Genomic DNA, 7073 nt, shown 5'->3' with positions numbered 1-7073 from the left:
TTCATGGGAAATAGATGGGGAAACAGTGTCAGACATTATCTTTTGGGGCTCCAAAATCATTGCAGATGATTGCAGCCATGAAATTAAAAGATTCTTACTCCTTGGAAGAAAAGTTACTACCAACCTAGATAGCATATTCAAAAGCACAGACATTACTTTGCCAACAAAGGTTCATTTAGTCAAGGCTATGGTTTTTTCAGTGGTCATGTATGGATGCAAGATTTGGACTGTGAAGAAACCTGAGTGTGAAAAAATTGAAGCTTTTGATCTGTGATGTTGGAGAAGACTCTTGAGAGTCCCTTGGACTGCAAGGAGATCGAACCAGTCCATTCTAAAGAAGATCAGCCTTGGGTGTTCTTTGGAAGGAATGATGCTAAAGCTGAAACTCCAGTACTTTGGTCACCTCATGCGAAGTGTTGACTCATTGGAAAAGACTCTGATGCTGGGAGGGATTGGGGGCAGGAGGAAAAGGGTATGACAGAGGATGAGATGGCTGGATGGCATCACTGACTCGATGGACTTGAGTCTGTGTGAACTCCGGGAGATGGTGATGGACAGGGAGGCCTGGCGTGCTGCAATTCATGGGGTCACAAAGAGTTGGGCACGACTGAGCTACTAAACTGAATTGAACTGAACTGACAACTAACATGGAGATTGAATCAGTGATCAAAAATTCCAACAACAAAGAAAAGCCCAGGAGGACTGGATGGTTTAACATGAGAATTTTACCAAACATTTAAAGAATTAAGGCCAATGCTTCTCAATTCTTTCAAGAAAAGAAGACAAATACTCCCAAAATTATACAAGGCATTATATCCAATTAATAAAGCCAAACAAAAACACTGCAAGAAAACTGAAAAAAAGAAAAGAAAAGTAAACTACAGGCTAATATCTTGATGTATGCACATGAAAAAATCTCCAACACAATACTAGTAAACTGAATTCAACAGTACATTAACTGTATACACCATGGCCAAGTGGGATATTTCTTTGGGATGTTGAGCTGGTTTGGAATTTGCAAATTAACTTTTATATATGTGGTACAATACATTAACAGAATAAAGGAAAAAAAATATATGAATATCTTAATAGACACAGAAAAGTCACTTAACAAAATTCTACATCCTTTCATGGATTTCAGTGTACTAATTTTTCTCTCCTTGTCTGAGTGAAAACCACAAAATATGGATGAAAGAACTTTTAAAAATATATCTGCATACCCATGTTCATTGCAATATAATTCTTAATAGCCAAGACATAAAAACAATGTAAGGATCAATAGATGAATGGAGAAAAGAATGTTGTATAGATACACAAGGGAATGCTTTTCAGCCGTAAAAAGGAAGGACATTTTGCCATCTGTGTCAGCATGCATAGACTTTGAAATAAAATGCAAATAAAATAATTAAGAGAGAGAAATACAAATGCTGTATGATTTCACCTATACATGGAATCTTAAAAAGCTGAGTTTATAGAAATAATGTATAATGGAAGAGGCTGGGGGCTAGCTATTCAGTTATAACACATAATTAAATTCTACAAACACACCATACAATATTATGCCTATAATTAACAATACTGAAATTGGGCACTTAAATAACTATTGAAGTAGATCTTAAGTGTTCTTACCATATATATACAATAGATAGAGTATGAGATACGTGTATACCTTCTCATTTTGCCTTACCTGTAGAAATGAAAAAAAACAAATATTCTTTATTTTAAAATAATGCATTAAAATATTATCATTAAATAATATAATACCATTTGGATGAAATATAAGACTAGTCTTATTCAACATGTTCTAAACATACACAAAATACAAAGACTTCATAGTAATTATTGAGACAAATAAATGACATTCCTGTCATGGAATTATTAGATCACTAAAAGGATCATGACTACACTGTGCTCAAAGGTCAATTATAGCATTGGGGAGGTTGCACTGAATTTATGTCAAGCTGTAATAGGCAATCAGGAAGGTCAACCTTGATGAGGACTGGCACAGAGAGATTAGCAGTGACATTTCAAATGGGCTTGAGTCAAACCTCTCCTTTTTTCTAAGTTCAATATTCTTATGAATTTGCATAAACGGTTAGGATAACAAGTAGAATTGTGTACGTTAAGCATATGTTTTATTAGCCATATATTTATTGTATCCATCTTATTTTTATATCACATCAAGCAGTACATCTCAGATTTGATGAAGACTAACTTGATAAACACTGAAATAAATGTATTTAATTCAGAAAATTGGGCATTTTAACAGAGAGAAAAAACAAATTTAATAATGCCTGCTAAAATATATCCATCTGCCAAATATGATGATTTTTCAATAAAAAGTATTTCAGATGATACATGATATAACACATATTGAACCCGCATCTCTTGAGTCTCCTCCATTGGCAAGCAGATTCTTTACCCCTAGCACTACCAGGGAGGCCCACTCACATATTATATCATAAAAAATATTTTAAAATATATCCCAAAAAGTTTCCCCGCATTTGAAATTCAACCAATTAACTTCTGACGATAACTGTACACAATAGCATAAAGGATACTAGATAGATATCTTTACAGAATAATTACAAAAGTATTGTAAGTGTGCCCAGAGTATCAATATGTTAAAAACTTCACACATGATTTTCACATGTCACCTAACATAAGAATCAACATTCTGTAAAAATATAGAAATCATGAGGAATCCAGAATAAATAATTGTCATTTTTTCTTCTTAAGAATCATTCTTCTCATCATTTTTGTACTCCAAGTGAGACTATGGGTTTAATACAAATATAAATGTGTGCCAAATTACTAAGTATCTCCATTTTACATGATAAATGCTTTCTAATAAGCTTATCTTATATTGAGAGGGAGTTCAATGATCAATGAAAAATGGTAGTCTGTGAATAATTTTTTGAGCTAAAACTAAAGCAACTTATTTTCATAGAGAAACAGATTATATCATGATAAAGAGAAAGTGAGATGCAGGATGCTGAAGAATGTTTACAGACATATTAAACAACTTGGCAGTTTAGCAACAGTTTGTCAAACTGTCAGAACTCCCACTGCTACAGTTCATAATGAAAGCTTCCTAGAGTTCTAAAAAAGCCATGGTTTGGGGCACAGCATGCACCAATTTCACAGTTTTAGGAAGAGAAACAAATGTGGGTAAAATAGTTTTCTTCTTTCTTGTTTCTCAAAAGACTACTTTTAGTTTAATGTGCATACGCATGCATGTGTCCGGGGAGTGTGTAATTTCTTCAGTTCTGTCTCATCACAGCAAAAATTTGAAGTGACATCAGGCCAGCATTACAGTTCAGTTTTGTTTAGAAAGTAAAGGAAAATGCATCCTAGAGGCGTGAGGGCATGCTGACCCAAAAGATGCATAAAGTAGAGAGGCCGCTGGCTCAATTTTGGCTCCTCTTTTTATATGTTTGTTGTTGTTGTTGTTGTTGTTGTTGTTTTTCCTTCCTCCCCCTGAGCCTGCCCTATGTAAACTGGGGTAACCAGGAGTCTGTTTGCTTCACCTGAGTTCCTGACCACTCTGGTCCTCAGACCTTCCTATGTTCTATTTTTACAGGCTTTTCCCTTTGTCTTTTAGACACCACCATTCTGGGCTCCTTTTTCCTATTCTAACTACCTAACATATGGATGAATGCATTATTGATTTTGTTGCCTCCTATTAACAAGGACATGCTAGATTTCTAACAGAATGTATAACTGAATAGTTAGTCTATCATAGAACCAGTCTGACAGTTCACAATATTTTAAAATTGAGTATCAGTACATTTGTTTTGTGATCCTTTTCAACTCACCATGACAAATTTCTCAAAGATTTAGAGTTACAGGTCCAATCTGTGCATAAGTAACTTTACTCTAATGCCAGAACAAAGACTATAATTATCATGTGTAGATCAAATATAGCACAGTGAGTAGAGACCTAGCAAAAAACAGTTTTCTTTAAAAAAAAAAAAAAGTCAATGATTCTTTATATGTATCTGCTGCTGCTGCTTCTGCTGCTAATTCGCTTTAGTCGTGTCCAACCCTGTGCGACCCCATAGATGGCAGCCCATCAGGCTCCCCCGTCCCTGGAATTCTCCAGGCAAGAACACTGGAATGGGTTGCCATTGCCTTCTCCAATGCATGAAAGTGAAAAGTGAAAGTGAAGTCTCTCAGTCGTGTCCGACTCTTAGCGACCCCATGGACTGCAGCCTACCAGGCTCCTCCATCCATGGGATTTTCCAGGTAAAAGTACTGGAGTGAGTTGCCATTGCCTTCTCCAGTTTATAGGTAGTGTCAACTACAAATAAACTTACCATCTACCTTTACTATGATTAAACCTCAGGTTCATGTCATGAAGGGAGTTCACGGTGGAAATCAAGAGTGAGGCACTCCTGCTCTGGAAAAACTGGCAAAACAGGGTAGATAGTTAAATATTTTCAGGAGCTGATTTTATGAGCCCAATTCTTGCATATCCTCATATCTACAAAATAATTATATTCCTTCACAGTGATCTTTGCTCCTCATGACTAACAGAAATCTTCGGCAAAATGATGTGCTTGATTTCGTGTACTCTCCCTTCACCAAAATCACATATATTGGCCTTCCCCTACCTCTTTGGGGGCTTCCTTGATAGCTCAGGTGGTAAACAATCTGCTTGCAATGCATGAGACTCCGGTTCAACTCCTAGGTTGGAAAGATCCGCTGGAGAAAGGATAAACTACTCAATCCAGTATTCATGGGCTTCCCTTGTGGCTCAGCTCATATAGAATCTGCCTGCAATGCGGGAGATCTGGGTTTGATCCCTGGGTTGGGAAGATCCCCTGGAGAAGGGAAAGGCTACCCACTTCAGTATTCTGGCCTGGAGAATTCCATGGACTGTATAGTCCACGAGTCACAAAAAGTAGGACACAGCTGAGCCACTTCACTTTCACTTTACCTCTATGGAGCAGTTTCTTAGAGCTATCTGAGATGCTGTCTCTTGGGCTAAGTTCCTCATTTTGCCTCAAATAAAACTTAGCTCACAACTCACATTGTGCATTATTTTTCAGCTGATAGTCGAATTTGCATAATGTTCCAGAAAAACTTTTATTTTAATAAAAAATATAAATTTATTTTATTTTCATGTGTTGATTTATGAAACAGGCATCCATAATTTTTTTGTATTTTAAGATTTTAACTATGGAATTTATGTTTAGTCAAAAGAAATAATGCAACCTTTACTTCTTTAAGAAGTGCATGTTTCTACCTAGATCCACATTGAAACATACTGTTTTAATTTTTTTAATTGACTAACATTTATTGGGTGTTTACAGTAATGGGGATATTATACTTAGAAATAGGTGTTTAAAATTGTTTTTATGGCCATTTTGTTTTTGTGCATGTATCCTGATTGTTGAATAGTATTCCATGAGTCCACTGGTATTTTCTGGTACAGATTAAAATCTCCACAGTCAAGGACCCGAGGTTTGTGTCTGTATCTGGAGATATAAATGCATAGTAAGACTACAGCATCCTTACCACTCTTTTACATTTTGTTATCTTTCCTCGATTACTTTGTTTTCTATTCTCTGTGCTACTCATATTTTCAATTGCATGGTCATATTTCTACCTAAGAGTTTTTCTAGAGTGTTAATATTTCATATGAGAGAGACCGAAAGGACAAAAATGATGTGTTCAGGTGATAAATCTAGAAATTTTACAGCTGACTGTATGGGGATGGATATTCAGAGAAGTGCTAAAGAAATAATCACTTAAATGTTGGATCTATAAATAATTGTAAGGCTGATGACACTATTAAGTGAGACAGGGAGGTATCAAAGGAAAACAAACAAAAAGCAAATTTGCCAAGACAAACTATATGTTGCTAAAAAAAAAAAAAAATGAGGCATTTGAACTGCTTCCTTATTTTATAAGAAGTGAATTGAACATACAAAGATCTTTTTTTTTTCTTTGCTGTATAATAGAAAGTTTTGAAATCTCCACTCAATAACTATGACATCACTTCTTAGAGGAACTCTATTATAACAAAGTTTTCTTTAAAAACATTTACTAAAACATTTCTGTCTCAAAATCATATAAGTTGGAATTAGGCTATTTTTCAAATTCACTATGGCATGAATGCTCTAACATTTAATTTTGCATTAATGTATGCTATTTACATGAAATTATGAGTGTTTTGAATGAATATAAAATACTGAAAAAGAATTATGTTCAGAAAAAGGGGCATAGAAGATGTGAATAACCAAATTATATTCCATCAAACAACTGTCATGTGGCATGCATTAAATTAATTTGCCAAAAGTTCAGTTAATCCTGAGCAGATAGATAGACTTTGATATGAAAATGATATATCTTTTACTTCGAAAACATGTTGTTTGGGAACACAGGTACAAATTATCTTGGTATTTGTTGAATGTATTCAGAACCATATATTTGTATGTGTGTTAGTCACTTAGCTGTGTCCAACTCTTTGTGACGCCATGGACTGTAACCTGCCAGTCTCCTCTGTCCATGGGATTCTCTCATGAAGAATACTGGAATAGATTGCCATTTCCTTCTCCAGGGGATATTTCTGATTCAGTGATTGAACCCAGATTTCCTGCATTGCAAACATATTCTTTACCCTTTGAGCTATGGGAAAGTCCAGATATATTTGTATGATACTTTTCAATTAATATAATTCTAGGTTAAGCAGAAGGAACAGATGTCCAATTTATCACCATTAATATTTATTAGAATGCTAGTAATAGCTTAACTGAATTCTGACAACTATGACTAGGCCCATAATTAACTATGTTTCACTAAATTCTGTCCTTTATGCAATGATGACTATAAATGCTTATCTAAAATTTTCACTAATTTGCCAACTCTGATGGAAAATACACTCAAAATATTGGTCTTTTGCAAGACAAAGAGATATTTGTAATCTTTCAATGAATGATAGATATGTTTTAAATTACATATTTAGGTAGCTAACATGAAACTTAAAATACATTTTAAATCAGTTTATAAGAAACACCCTTCATAAAAATTAAACACAATTTTACTTTTAATGTTTAGCCCTATAT

This window comes from Ovis aries, chromosome 1, assembly GCF_016772045.2.
Source record: "Ovis aries strain OAR_USU_Benz2616 breed Rambouillet chromosome 1, ARS-UI_Ramb_v3.0, whole genome shotgun sequence".
NCBI lineage: Eukaryota > Metazoa > Chordata > Mammalia > Artiodactyla > Bovidae > Ovis > Ovis aries.
This window is presented reverse-complemented; position numbering follows the sequence as displayed.